This window comes from Triturus cristatus, chromosome 4_2 (assembly GCF_964204655.1).
Source record: "Triturus cristatus chromosome 4_2, aTriCri1.1, whole genome shotgun sequence".
NCBI classification, from domain to species: Eukaryota; Metazoa; Chordata; class Amphibia; order Caudata; family Salamandridae; genus Triturus; species Triturus cristatus.
The window spans coordinates 863,028,281-863,044,103 of NC_140586.1; the positions used below are offsets into that span (position 1 = coordinate 863,028,281).

A 15,823-nucleotide genomic window follows, 5' to 3' on the forward strand; every position below is an offset into this window, starting at 1 on the left:
CCCGCTCTCAGGGCCCACCGTCATCCCCGCTCTCATGGGGCTCACCTTCATCCCCGCTCTCAGGGGGCTCATCTTCATCTCCGCTCTCAGGGGGCCCACCTTCATCCCCGCTCTCAGGGGCCCACCATCATCCCCGCTCTCAGGGGGCCACCATCATCCCCGCTCTCAGGGAGCCCACCTTCATCCCCGCTCTCAGGGGGCTCAACTTCATCCCCGCTCTCAGGGGCCCACCATCATCCCCGCTCTCAGGGAGCCCACCTTCATCCCCGCTCTCAGGGGGCTCAACTTCATCCCCGCTCTCAGGGGCCCACCATCATCCCCGCTCTCAGGGGCCCACCATCATCCCCGCTCTCAGGGGGCCAACATCATCCCCGCTCTCAGGGGGCTCACCATCATCCCTGCTCTCAGGGGCTCACCTTCATCCCAGCTCTCAGGGGCTCACCTTCTTCCCCACTCTCAGGAGGTGAGCATCATCCTAGCTCTCAGGGGGCTCACCTTCAACACCTGCTCTCAGGTATTCACCTTCATCCCCGTTCTCAGTCGATCGTCACAAAATCCGCGCACAGCTTATCGTATAGAAAATTTCATCACTAAGACATTGAAGTTTATTGTGAATCTTTTGGGAGACATTGCACGTTTGTTTGCTCTCAGATTTTGACATATATCATTGTCTGTAACATATAAATTTTAGCTGTGTGCTGAGCCATTTCTGTTTTCCATCCCCACTTTCAGGGGCTCACCTTCATCCCCAGTCTCAGGGGCTCACCTTCATCCCCGCTCTCAGGGGCTAACCTTCGTCCCCGCTCTCCGGGGGCCCACCTTCCTCCCCACTCTCATGCGGACCACCTTCATCCCCGCTCTCAGGGGGCTCACCATCATCCTAGCTCTCAGGGGGCTCACCTTCATCCCAACTCTCAGGGGCTCACCTTCATCCCCGCTCTCAGGGGGCTCACCTTCATCCCCGCTCTCATCGGGCTGTACATCATCCCCGCTCTCAGGGGGGCAACCTTCATCCCCGCTCTCAGGGGGCCACCATCATCCCCGCTCTCAAGGAGCCACCTTCATCCGCGCTCTCAGGAGCTCACCATCATCCACGCTCTCAGGGGGCTCACCTGTGTCCCCGCTCTCCGGGGGCCCACCTTCATCCCCACTCTCATGCGGCCCACCTTCATCCCCGCTCTCAGGGGGCTCACCATCATCCTAGCTCTCAGGGGGCTCACCTTCATCCCCACTCTCAGGGGCTCACCTTCATCCCAACTCTCAGGGGGCTCACCTTCATCCCCGCTCTCATCGGGCTGTACATCATCCCCGCTCTCAGTGGGCCACCTTCATCCGCGCTCTCAGGAGGTCACCATCATCCCCGCTCTCAGGGGGCTCACCATCATCCTAGCTCTCAGGGGGCTCACCTTCATCCCCACTCTCAGGGGCCCACCTTCATCCCCACTCTCAGGGGCCCACCTTCATCCCCGCTCTCAGGAGGCCACCTTCATCCCCGCTCTCAAGGGGCCACCTTCATCCGTGCTCTCAGGAGGTCACCATCATCCACGCTCTCAGGGGGCTCACCATCATCCCCGCTCTCTGGGGGCTCACCTTCATCCCCGCTCTCAGGGGCTCACCTTCATCCCCACTCTCAGGGGGCTCACCTTCATCCCCGCTCTCAGGGGCTCACCTTCATCCCCACTTTCAGGGGCTCACCTTCATCCCCGCTCTCAGGGGCTCACCATCATACCCGCTCTCTGGGGCTCACCTTCATCCTCACTTTCAGGGGCTCACCATCATTCCCGCTCTCAGGGGCTCACCATCATCATGCTCTCAGGGGGCCCTAATCAACTCACGCAGCTAGCAGTCCATCTGGACAAGGGATGAGTCTACCAGATCCAGTCACTTACTTCAGTCAGCGAGGATGAGTAAGCATTGACAAACAGGTTTGAGACTGAAACCCTCCTGCTGTGAGTCTCTGTGCCCTCCACGTTAAGCTTTGACGGACCAACAGTGTTAAATATGGCCCCTCACACCTCCCCATTGAAGAAGACCCTAGACATACATTTCAAGCCCCCTCTGTCCATAAATAAGAAAATCACAGAAGAGTTGACTGAATGTGAGTGAATGACTCAATGAACATTTATTTTAGAATTCATGTGTATTCTATTAAATCAGTACATCAATATCATAGAACAGTGTTTTCCAAACGACCCACTGGTGGGTCGCAAAAGAGTAATAAATGACAGCGCTTTGACATTTTGTTTTAATCTTGTCACATTTGCTTTGCTTTAAAAGCAGATGTCAAATGTTAGGATACGTCTTCTGACAAATCCTGCTCATTCTGTTAACATGGGGATTGGTGTTTACTTTTCTTGCTCTGACTCCAAAGCGAGACAAGTTTTTAAAGTGAACTATGTGTCAATCTTGCTGGTGTACATGGAATGTGAAAGGAAAGGCTGTAGAGTGTCATTTTTTCTAACACACATCTTACCTTTCTTAACTGCTGATTTATATTCCAGAATTTATCAGCAGTTAAGGAAGCAAAAATGAAATCCATTATTTTGTAATTCTGAAGTGTGATGGGAATAAAGATTTTAAAAGGATCAAAACAAATCAAGACAGTTTAACGGGGTGATGCACAAAGAATATTCACTGAAACCCGACTTCCGTACATTATCATTTGTGTGCTATATACCTTTATCAGTAAAGCTGTCTGTAATCTAGTGGTCAGAAAATGTGCTGCCTGTACATGACGTGCGTTACTGTGTGACGCTTTAAAAATATATGAGTGACTCACGCCCCGCCATGCACAGTTCAGTTATCAATGATGACATTTCAAATGCTGCAGCAATGATATTAATGATGTTACACAACATGTCATGGGTGGTGTAATATGTGGGGTAATTAGCTGTGCATGGGGAGGGTATGACATCGTTACTTTAGTACATGAGTAATAGTTACCAGAGATAATTATAACGTTTTTTTCATTTAAAATGTCACTTTGACACTGACATTTTCACCTAACTATAACGCCCTTTAACCTTTGATTTTTTTCTGTGAATTTCTATGGTATTTGTTAATGCAAAGCAAGATATGATTACAACTCATAACTAAAATGTCATTTTAACCTTGGTTTTTTTCAGAGAATTTCTATGTTTTTTTCTAACATAAAGGCTAATATTTTACTACCATAGGTAAACCGTGCATGGCATGTGGTCAGCCACAGGACCCTGCCTGCTGTCAGACCCTGCCTTGAACTCCCAGAGCAAAAGAACACAATTGATGGACAGAATTGAGAACAAATCAAAACATTCACCCCCAGTCAAGATATCTGGGTTAGATCCATCATTCTTTTGCTCACCATGCCACCCCAGTTTAGACCTGGCCATATGCAAATCAGTATTGACCCTATGTGCCTCATAGAAACAGTCCAGCCACAACTGCCAAGGCAGGTCCTCCCTAGACTGGAAACAAGCATCCTAGGACCAGTTTCGGGGTTTCATTCCTCATCAGCCAGGATAGTGTGAATCCAGTGGCACAGTGAGCGCTGGACCCACGTCTGGGCATACCCGGCACACTTAGGTCAAGAAAGCAAAAGACACAATTGATGGACAGAATGCTGAACAAATCAAAACATTCACCCCGTCAAGAGATCTGGGTTAAATCCATCATTCTCCCCATGCCACCTCAGTTTAGGCCTGGCCATATGCAAATCAATCTTGACCCTGTGCCTCATGGGAACAGTCAAGCCCAAACTGCCAAGCTAGGCCCTCCCTGGAACGGAAACAAGCATCCTAGGACCGGTTTCGGGGTTTCACCCCTCATCAGCCAGGATAGCTTGAATCCAGTAGCACAGTGAGCCCGGGACCCACGTCTGGGCATACTCGGCCCACTTAGGGCGGGAAAGCAAAAGACACACACAATTGATGGACAGAATGCAGAACAAATCAAAACATTCTCCTACAGTCAAGAGATCTGGGTTAAATCTATAATTATTTTGCTCACCATGCCACCCCAGTTTAGTCCTGGCCATATGCAAATCAGTATTGAGCCTGTGCCTCATGGGAACAGTTCAGCCCGAACTGCCAAGCCATGTCCTCCCAGGACCGGAAACAAGCATCCTAGGACCGGTTCCGGGGTTTCAACCCTCATCAGCCAGGATAGCGTGAATCCAGTGGCACAGTGAGCCCGGGACCCACATCTGGGCATACCCGGCGCACTTAGGGCGAGAAAGCAAAAGACACACAATTGATGGACGGAATGAAGAACAAATCAAAACATTCACCCCCAGTCAAAAGATAAGGGGTTAAATCCATTAATCTTTTGCTCACCATGCCACATCAGTTTAGACGTGGCCATATGCAAATGAGTATTGACCCTGTGCCTCATGGGAACAGTCCAGCCTGAACTGCCAAGCCATGTCCTTCCTGGACCGGAAACAAATATCCTAGGACCGGTTTCGGGATTTCACAACTCATCAGCCAGGACAGCTTGAATCCAGTGGCACAGTGAGCCCGGGACCCACGTCTGGGCATACCCGGCGCACTTAGGGCGAGAAAGCAAAAGACACACAATTGATGGACGGAATGAAGAACAAATCAAAACATTCACCCCCAGTCAAGGTATCTGGGTTAAATCAATCATTCTTTTGCTCACCATTCCACCCCAGTTTAGACCTGGCCATATGCAAATCAGTCTTGACCCTGTGCCTCATGGGAATAGTCCAGCCCGAACTGCCAAGCCAGGCCCTCTCTGGACCGGAAACAAGAATCCTGGGACCGGTTTCAGGGCATCACCTCATATCAGCCAGGCATGTCTCTGAGTCTTTCTTTTAACATTGTTTCAGCTCACAAAATGGAATCAGAAAAAACACAAGAGGGCTGTGCACTCCCGCTGAAGATGATAGAGCTGAAGCTAGGAGTGTTTTTGAAAAATATGGTAAGTTCTCCTGGGTCATGGATTCAAAGACCCAGGGGACTTACTGTTTTTTAGGTCTCGCCTGACCCAGCGCATGCGCTGGCCTGGCGAGACTTATTGAGAGGGCTCCAAAAAGTGCTACCAGCCCAGCCTAAAGCTACAGTGCCTGTGCGCGGGCGCGCGCGCCGCTTTTTACCGCGATTACTTTCACTTTCGGCCGCACGGCCGCTTTGATGTTTGATCACGATCACTTTCGCGGCCGCACGGCCGCTTGGCATAGCCGATAGGTCTCGCTTTTGGGACCTTATAAGAATTTAGTAACGCAACTGTTGCATGGCTAAACACTTATAAGGTCCCAAAGGCGAGACCTATTGGCTATGCCAATGCTTGTTTTAAATGTGGTTGGAAGGCTTCCGCACTCCATGCAGCTCCCCCACAACATTACTAAAATGCCTGGTGGTCCCCCTGTGCTTTCTAGGAGCACCACCAAGCTTTAAATGTATGCTTAAAAAGCCCTTGCAGGGCATAATGGGGCACTCTTTCAAGAAGTAGTGACTAATAAATGTGCGGCTCCTGCCTCTCATTTATTCTTTTTTTTGTTCTTTTTATTTAGGGTGTTCTGTGTAGCTCCACTCTTCGAGCCTTTACAGGCTCCGGGGACCCCATCCCCAGGGCCCCACTCTTTATTTAGGGAAGGTGGAGCTCACCTCTGCGGGACCCCAACCCCAGGCAGTTTTCAATTTTATAGGGGGGAGGCTGTGTTGCCCCTCCCCGAGCCTCTGAAGATTCACTAAAACTACTTTCATATTCATGTTTTTCCTGTGTGTGTTCGTTGATGTTTTTGTAGGTATGATACTTGACTAAAGCTCTTCACACATTCATTGCATTCATATGGTTTTTCCCCTGTGTGTCTTCGCTGATGTCCCTGTAGTTCTGATAATCGATTAAAGCTCTTCACACATTCACTGCACTTAAATGGCTTTTTCCCTGTGTGAGTTCCCTGATGCATCCTTAATCCTGAAGCATCAACAAAACCACTGCCACATTCACTGCACTTGAATGGCTTTTCCCCTGTGTGTCTTCGCTGATGAATCCTGAGAATTGAGGAATCACTAAATCTACTTCCACATTCATTGCAATGGTAGGGTTTTACCCCAGTGTGTGTTCGCTGATGTGTTCGTAGGTTTGGTAATCGACTAAAGCTCTTCACACATTCACTGCACCTAAATGGTTTTTCTCCTGTGTGTGTTCGCTGATGCTCCTTTAGATGTGATGGTCGAATAAAGCTCTTAACACATTCACTGCACTTGAATGGCTTTTCCCCTGTGTGTGTTCGCTGATGAATCCTTAATGCTGAGCAATGACTAAAGTTACTTCCACATTCATTGCTATGGTATGGTTTTTTCCCTGTGTGTGTTTGCTGATGTGTTTGTAGGTCCGGTAATAGACTAAAACTGCTCCCACATTCACTGCGCTTGAATGGATTTTCCACAGTGTGTGTTTGGTGATGGCACTTTAATATGGATGACAAACTGAAGCTCTCGCTGCATGTGTAGGACTCTTCTTTCTTGGTTAGTGTCTGTGGGTCTGGTATATATTCGTTTACTTTCCATGACTGCATGTCCTGATGGACCAACACGGCTAATAAAGCACTTGCTTTATTCTCACGTCCTGTATGTGTGTGGTAATTTGCACGTTTGATTTTCTGATTTCAGAATAACAATAATGTGCAATAGCCATTAAACACTTGCTACACTCATTATATGTATAAGGTTTCTTTGAAGGCGATTGTGTCTTTATATTGGAGTATGGTTATTCACGCTTGCAGATAAAGATTCATCTTCCTTCTGGCAGGTGCAACCTGGGACATTCCATTGTACTTTAAATCACAGAGCCCCTCTTTCCTTTGCCCTTTAGTTGTATGGCTCCACTCCGTTGTGCTTTTATCTGGTTAATCTGTACGGCGCCAGGAAGAGTTTACAGTGCACCTAGAACACGGAATGCTGGTCTCTTATCACTTTAGAAAACAAAGCACTGCTGTAACCACATCATAGTTATCCCATGATCAAAGCTGGCATTGGACACCTGTTGACACATGAAGCTGTTTGTCTATGTTGTTGACTTTATTTTCTAGAGTTCATTTATTAGTCTTGTGGCGTGGAGGTGCACAGCTCAGACTCTTACAATCCCTGAACTGCCCTTGACTGCTTCATCCAGGATCTGTCAGTTAATGAGCAGGTTCCTCTGTCTCCGACTGGGCTGATGTTTTCCTGAATACCAGAGCTCCTTGTTGAGGACTGATTTTTGTAGATTTTTAATTATATCTTCATTGTTCATAATAATTGCATGTATTCAAGGCTTGTTTTCTGTTGGATGGAAAGATATTTAAAATTACTAACTGCAAGCATTATTTAATGTGAATGCACAATATTTAACTGGTTGTAAATTACATCTATTCTTTACAATCTTTGAAACTTAGCAAGGAGTATTATACCATACACGGATATTTAACTAAAAGTTCTGTTGAGCACGCCACATCTTATTAACAGTTGTCGTGAGAAACGGGAAGGCTCTTCTGGTTTATCTCAGAGAGTTTCAAGGGCTAGAATATTTTAAAAACTCTTTAGATAGGACAGCCAAGGGATTCTTAGATGGCCCGTTGTTTTTAAGAGCTCCCTCATTGGCTGCCTGTAAGACTCTAGTTCAGGGGTTGGCCAAAGTCTACGCCACAAGATTAGAGGTCTCAACTGTACTGTGGAGGAGATCGGGTTCCATCCATTGGCCTGGAGATAACGAAGAATGGGTGTGCTCTGTGGGAGATTGCTAAGGTACCTAAGGGATCTTTTCTCTGCCACACACAGTTTATGAATGCCCGAATGGCCCCCAAGCTCGGCGCCGTAAAGACCAGCACTTTTTGCCCTTACTTTGTATATTTCTAGGGATGAAGTTAGATGATTGGATTTTAGTTTCTGGCCACCTTAAGCATTGCCCCAATCTCCTGCTGCAGCTTCAGAGCATTTTTATTAATCTCAGCCTTCCAATTAAAATTATCAGACGTCATCCTCAAGTATACAAACTTTCTTACCAATTCAATCATTGAACTGCTTACCTGCATTCTAGTTTGCGTAGACCTGTAAGGGTTAAGCACCATGGATTTCATTTTGCTAACGTTCAGTTCTAACCCACAATCTGCGCAAAACAACAAAGAACGATCTAAAATTGATTGTAACCCCTCAGCTGGGTTTGAGATAAGAAGGGTGTAGTCTACGACTAATAATATTGGTATTTTCATAGGGCCAATTTTGGAGGCCTTGTGGTTTTGGAAGTTTAAAACTTCAGCCAGATCATTAATGAATGGAGAAAAGAGGGTTGGGGCTAAATCGCAGCTCTCCTCTCTCTATCCTAAATGAGTCTGTCTACTCCCTATTTTTCCCATATCTGACACTTACATGGTTGTTTTCGGGAGCCTAAGATATTTTCTGGGACTCCCATACTTACCAAGACTTCACACGGCTTGCTTCGAGGTATGGTATCAAATGCAGATTTTAAATCTCCGAAAGCAACATAGAGATGGCATTTCGCAAGTACCACTGTCTTCCAGTACATGATACTAAACATCAAGAATTGGTCCAAGGCACTGATTTCTTATCTAAATCCAGCTTGCAAATTCAAGAGTACATTATTGGCTTGGCTGTAATGACATATATTGTTTACCATATTTGAAACGTAGTAAGGAATATTATACCATATACGGATATTTAACTAAAGTGTCATATCATTTAGGATAGTTCTGTCATGTATACCTCTCTCACATACATTGTCCTAGCCACACAACTGTAACGATTCTAACCAGGTGAAATTTTACCTAGTAGCTTGCTCCTGTCTCTCCGACACCAGGCTCTTAGTCTTCTATCAGAATCCCTGTACCTGTACATAAACATGTCCCCAGGCACGGCAGATTTATTCTGTATAAGAGTAACCTCTTTTTTCATCCTTGGCCAACAGCCAACTGTGCATGATCACACTTGTTTAGAAAAGCATTGGTTATTGTTTTCAAAACATTTATGATTGTTTTCAAAACATCCATGGTTGTTTTAAAAACATATCAATTCTAGAAAAAACCCTGGAGTGACCACTTTAGTATAAAAGACCCTCACTCCCCCTTACAAATCAGAATTCCTTCCATGCGGACATGGGGTCCTGCATGCTGAATCTTTGACAAGCAGCGGTCTGACATCCCTCGTGGGTTGTCATCCTTGACGCAGAAAGGGGGTCCTTCGTTCTAAACCATCAGGTGAGAGGGGCTGGTTCGTCCCTGGGGGTTTCTTGGCTACAGACACACATGGTTATACACCCATACACCTACACATCCAGGTTAGGATGACAAATTAGAGAGTGCATTTTAGGAATAACCAAGTGCTAGTGTTTTTATCTGAACTGCTTATGTTCATCTTATAGCATTATGGTAGAAATTGACCAACTATTTAGTATATTGGTACTAGCAATCTCTTTCGTATGCTTTGATGTCGCAGCACATGTTTTACACTAGACTAACGCTGGACCAATAAATACTTATTGAAACGTCCTAATCGCCATCCTGTGTATTTTTTAAGAATCAGTGAACATGAATTTCTGAGCGAAGAGTATTGTACTGTTTTCAGTGGTTGCCAGAAACTACCTACACCAATGTAAGATACGGGGGGGTGGGTGCTAGTAGCACTGTAGAGCTAGCTGGTCTAACGGCAGACATATCCTGTGGGGGTGTCCGGGATCAGTTTGGACACCACGCCCTCAGTTTAGGTCATCCAAAACGCGCAGGTCCAGGGGGACTCCAAGGAACAACGCGACAAGAGGTTCTGTTGATCACATCTCATCTCATTTACTTCAGAAAAGGAGGTGATTTGCCAGTGTTCGCAGAGTAACTTGGTAAAGAAAGGGCAGCCACGGAGCACCGACATGCTACAGATACAGCTTTAGGTAGGTGCAAAAGGGCAAGATTTCATTTAAAAAAAGAACATATCATGGAAAAAGAGAGGGATAAGGGTGGGCTGCTGCGAATTCAGTAACTCTCCAGGAAGTGTATAACAAAGGTATCTCTTCAGGAAGTATTTAACCAAGGTAACTCTTCAGGAAGTGTATAACCAAGGTAACTCTTCAGGAAGTGTATAACAAAGGTAACTCTTCAGGAAGTGTATAACAAAGGTAACTCTTCAGGAAGTATATAACAAAGGTAACTCCATTGACACACTTCTTCTCAATGCTTTCCAGTTCACACTGGATCAACTCAAATGTCAAGTCCTGTCTTTACCTTGCTGTTCACCTTTGACACTTTCAACAGCTCACTAGTTCAAGCATTTCTGGTTTCTTCTAACCTGGAAGATTGGAACATTATTGTGAGTTGAGGTGCGTTTGCTATCGCGATAAAATTAGTCCATCTCCCTAAAACTAGTGCAGCCTACAGGGTCCGCTTCTAGCCTCGAAATACAACTCTTTAGTTCTTCATAATGTAGATAAAGTTCTGTAAGATGCAGCTTCTTCTAGGGCTTTTTGTAAAACAGAACGAGGTGTTCATTGCAAGGCCCATCCTATACACTATAGGCTCAGGTAAGGCAAACAAACATTGATTCAGATAATTCAGTGTTCAACAATATAAGTCATTTAGGGCCTCATGTAGGAAGCCAAATACCGGTCGGTAACGGCCGATTTTCGGTAATTATACCGTTACCGACCGGTATTTTGGCTTTTGAGATGTAGGGGGAGAATTTCATGATTCGGTATTTACCGAATCGGTAAAATTACTGAATCGGTAATATTACCGATTCGGTAAATTTACCGATTCGGTAAATACCGAATCATGAAATGAGATGTAGGGGGAGTGTGTGGTGGGTATTCGTTATTTACCACCAACTAAAGGTTGGTGGTAAATGACGAATAGGTGAAAAAAAGCATTTTTGTGCACGTTTAAGTGTGTAATGTGGCAGACATACATGCCCTTAGGGCATGTATGTGCGCCACATGTGCACACATGGCCGAATCAGGGGTGCAACAGGGTGTCAATGTGACACCCTGCCACCCTTGCATGTGCTCCCCCATTACCGAATCGGTATTTACGGATTCGGTAATGAGGCATACCTTCCCATCAATGGGAAGGTATGCCTCATTACCGAATCGGTAAATACCGATTCGGTAATTACCGAATTTTTCCGATTCGGTAATATTTACCGACTCATTACCTACATTGCATTTACCACTTCATAAATACCGAATCGGTATGATTCGGTATTTATGAAGTGGTAAATGCCAGCCCACCTACATAAGGCCCATAGTCCTTATAAAGAATTAATCACAACCAATAATTTACCTCACGTATCAAATGCTACAGATGTGTGTATGTTAATCTTTTCCCCCCTTTTTCTACCTTTACATGGTATCTGTCCTAATGTTGTCCGTTTGGGGCCCAGGATGCCACTCTGTGACTTGATGGGTATTTGGCACAGAGGGAGGGGGTGTCAGTTATCCACAGGTGATGCGGCATTTCTACCTTTCCATATTTCTTATATTCAAGTTTACCTAATTTCCCGTCCTTCTGCGCCACTACTCCCCTCTCTGTCCGCACTCACTCTGCCGGGATCAGCAGAAGTCAGATAACGGCCTAATAGTCAAGAGACCACGGGTGTCAGTGCGGAGATTACAAGCTTTGATTTGATTTATTAAAAAATCCACAGTATCGAGCCAACTAATACAAACAAATCCAAAACCGGGATACCAGGATGGGAAAAGAAGGAGAAAAGAAAAGCCAGAAAAAACAGAAAAAAACATCAATTCATAGCCGACCCCAAAAACATTAATTTCATCAGGTCAAATGCTCAATCATGGCCCCCCCCCCCCCCAACTGTACATGCCTAGCTTTCGCTTTCTTAGTCCTTTGACAGAATATAAAATAAATTCCATATTAAATGTATTGTAAAACCTTGCGCACCACATTTCAAAAGATGGTGCCTCCGGATGTAGCCACCGTGTAACAGCCGCAGCAATATACACAAGATATCTAGACTTCTACATCGGTCTCCCGAGCAGTAGATCTTCCCCAATCCCAAGCAACATATTAAAAGGCAATATTTTTATAGCTACCCCAACAATCTCGGATAACAACCTCTCAATATGCTGAATAAGCACCATCAATTTAGTACAGGAGTAGAAAACATGTAGGGTGTCGGCGTCATCTGTGCCACATCAGAAACATTTCCCATCATAGACACCCCCCATTTCTTGATCTTTGCGGGAGTATGATACAAACTGAATATTGTTTTATAATTTTGTGCTTTCAAATTCGCCGCCATAAGAATTTTCCCTGCTATATCAATCGACTTCTCTAGAGACACATATGGGTCTCCCAAAACATTCCCCCATTTAAGATTATGTTTCTCTAGATCATCTACTTTAACAGTTTGCAGCTCTTTATAGAGAACCCCAACTTTTCCTTGACGTCTAATGATTTCAGCTATCTTATGTTGTTTTAACGTTGTTACATGTTTATTTAAGAAATCACTTATCTGCAGAAACTTAAAAAATTGGCTTTTGGGTAACTGATATATTTCCGCCAAGTTAAAAAAATTGGAGAGGGAGCCCCCGGCCTCCATCAGATGCCCCAATTGCGTAATGCCAGCCTGTCTCCATCTTCCTGCTACATGGTCGTGAAATATCGATGGAAGGATCCCTGCGGCAGGCAATGGTGTATAAAATGATAGCCCATCAATCTGAAGCTTTTTCCGTACAGACTTCCAAACCTTGTAGACTGCCCCCAATATTTTAAAGCGGGTTCTTTTATAATAACTGCCATCCATTTTTTTAAATAGACAGATTTTGGCCTCAGTCCCCAATACCATCTGATAAATTGATGGAGCCTCGGCAAGGTTATCAACACCTTCCCCAGTCAATATTAGGAGTAGGCATGCTAAAATACAAGCATAATAATATAATACAAAGTCAGCCCACCCCCATTATCATGCGACATAGTCATATACCGTGCAGCTCTCCGTGGTTTCCCGGGGGCCCATAGGAATCTAGAGCAGAGTTGTTGAAGCTGTTGTAATTGCGGATGAGATATCTCCAAAGGTACAGATCTGAAAACATATAGCACTTTCAGCAGTATGTTCATTTTAAGAACATTAGCTCTACCTACCAAAGACAAATGGAGACATTCCCATCTCCCAAGAGATTGTTTGATGTTTCCAGTAATGGCCCCCCAGTTTACATCAACAAGCTCTTTCAAGCACACCAGTATCTTAATACACAGATATATAACTCTCGGATCACTATCCATAATATGGTTACTACAAAGAATCTGGGTTTTTGACGAGTTAAGTTTGTAGCCCGACAGATGACCACATTTGTTTGCTAGATGTTCGATTTCAGGTAGAGCCATCACGGGATCCGATGTTACTATCGCTACGTCATCCGCATACGCAAAGACACAAAACTGATCCTGCCCTACCATAAATGGTCTTATCCTGGAGCTTCTCTTCAGCATATCCAAAAAGGGTTTGATGTGCAGCGCAAACAAAAGCGGGGAGCAGGGGCACCCCTGGCGTTTACCTCTAGAGATCGAAATTGGTTCTGATGTCATCCCCATAGAGCAGATCCTAGCGACCAGAGAGCGATATGAAACCTGCAAAGATTGAATAAACCCCTGGCCGAACCCCATCGAATGTAGGATCCCCCAAAGGAAATCCCACGAGACACAGTGGAACGTCTTCTCTGCATCAAGGAGCACTATCCCTAGGTCTCTAGACTCCACTTGAGCAATGTCGAGAAAGGTGATAACTCTGGCAATATGATTCATGGTTCCCCTTCCGGGGATAAACCCATGCGGTCTTAAAGACTCCAATGGGATATAACCCTGGCCAGTCGATTAGCAAGTATTTTCGCATAAATCTTTCCATCACAGTTAGTGAGTGAGATTGGGCGATAAGACCCTGGGAGATCATATGGCTTGTCCTCTGTTTTGAATACGACAATGTTAGCATCATCCCACGACTGTGGAGCCAAACCACTATGAGCGGACTGAAAAACAGCCAGAAGGTCCGTTTTATGCTCTTGAAAGAAAGTCCGATAAACTTCGGATGAAAGCTTATCTGGACCCGCAGCTTTACCCCTCATCATACTATCAATAGCCTGCTCTAATTCATCCAGCGTAATCGGACTATCCAATATAACACTTTCCGCCTGGCGCAACTGTTGAAATTGCAAGTTAAGAAGCCACAGATCCCTGACATCCCGCTCTATCTCTTGCTCTGTATAAAGCTCTTGATAAAAATGACAAAGGATCTCCAGAATTTGGTGGGGATCATGTACCATACTACCACCCAGGTTCTTCATACTTTCTATTCTATGTGCCGCCTCTTTAAAGCCCAATCTCTGAGCTAGACACCGCCCTGTCGCCTCCCCATATTCCTAACATTCTTTTTTTTAAAGCTGATACTGTGCAGCAATTTATTTACTCCATACCAGATTAATGTTGGCTTTACATCTAGCTACCTGAGTTTGGAGCTCAATAATGCTATTTCCTTGCATGATACCACATGCAAGATTTTCTTCGGCAGCTTTTAGTTTATTGTTCAGTTCCTGGACTATAAGTTTAGCTTGCCTCTGTTTATATAATCCGAAGCTTAACACTTCCCCTCTAAAGCAGGATTTAAAGGTATCCCACACAATCGCCAGCCTCGCAGAATGACTGTTATTTTAAAAAAAATCCCTGATCCAATTTCGCATATGGTCGGTAAAAGCATTATCTAGCAAAAGCTTCCCATCAAAAGTAAAATCCCTTGGGACTGCATTCATACCCAAAGCTGGAATGTCTAAAACCACTGGAGCATGATCAGAAGTAATTCTGGGGAAAACTTGTATCTGAACATCTGTGAGTAATAAAGGTGATATAAAAAAATAATCGAGCCGGACAAGTTTGTTATGTGGGTGAGAATAAAACGTATGTCCTGAGTTCGGCTTATTAAGCGTACCCCAGACATCTATCAACCCATGATCTGACAATAAATGGTATAGAGCCTTAAATACCCTGGGTTTCCTACCACTATAACTCTGAATACCTAACTGTAGTTCCCGCCCGCCAAGTTAATGTTAAAGTCCCCACATAACACCAGTGGGGTGGGCCATAACGCTAACTCAAGATTTAGTTGTTCAAGAACAGGGGTTTCATCAAAATTAGAGCTGTACACTGTACACAATGTAAACCTAGCACCCCCGATGATGCACTCCACAATTGCCCACCGACCCTGACTATCCGTTAAGGTGCGTCCACAAGATTGAATATCCGGTTTAGCCAGCACCGCTACCCCACGATTCATTGTCGTTTGTTGTGAGGAAACTAAAACAACATATCCAATTTCCGATAGTACCTTGCGCTTCCCCCAAGGTATAAGTGTCTCCTGTAAACAGACTAAATCCGGATGAATCACCCGGAGTTCTGCAGCGACCCTCTGTCTTTAATTATAGTTATTAAGCCCACAGACATTTAGCGAGCACATTCTAAGGCCTACCTTTGCCATAAAATAAACACGTAGGCCATCCCTTGTTCATTTCCCTTAATTAGCTTCTGAAATCTCTGAGTCTTCATAGACTTAACTATACTGTGGATTAATTTTCTTTTTTTACCCCCACACGTCCCCCCTCTCCTCCCCACCCCCCACAATCCTCCGGATCCCCCCACCGCCCCCCTCCCTAACCCATCAAAAGGAATCATGGTCCCAGTGATGACAAGCTCTCGCCACCCGGGTATCCCAGCCCCCACTGATATAACACCTTATGTGCTAATAAACCCTTCATTATACATCAAACAGGGAAATAAAGAAAAAAAAAACTTCTAAATAGCCGACACATATTACCAATGCCTAGAATACATTTTATACAT

General features: G+C 45.0%; 1 long non-coding RNA gene across 1 annotated transcript in view; it reads right to left on the reverse strand.

Moving 5' to 3' along the window:
- Window positions 1–2,093: 2,093 nt before the first annotated feature.
- Window positions 2,094–15,823, reverse strand: part of LOC146835274 (uncharacterized) — a 47,564-nt gene continuing 33,834 nt past the window's right edge. Inside the window, exon 3 of the long non-coding RNA XR_014960706.1 lies at window positions 2,094–7,265. This is a non-coding gene — a long non-coding RNA (uncharacterized LOC146835274). The remainder of the gene's footprint in view (window positions 7,266–15,823) is intronic.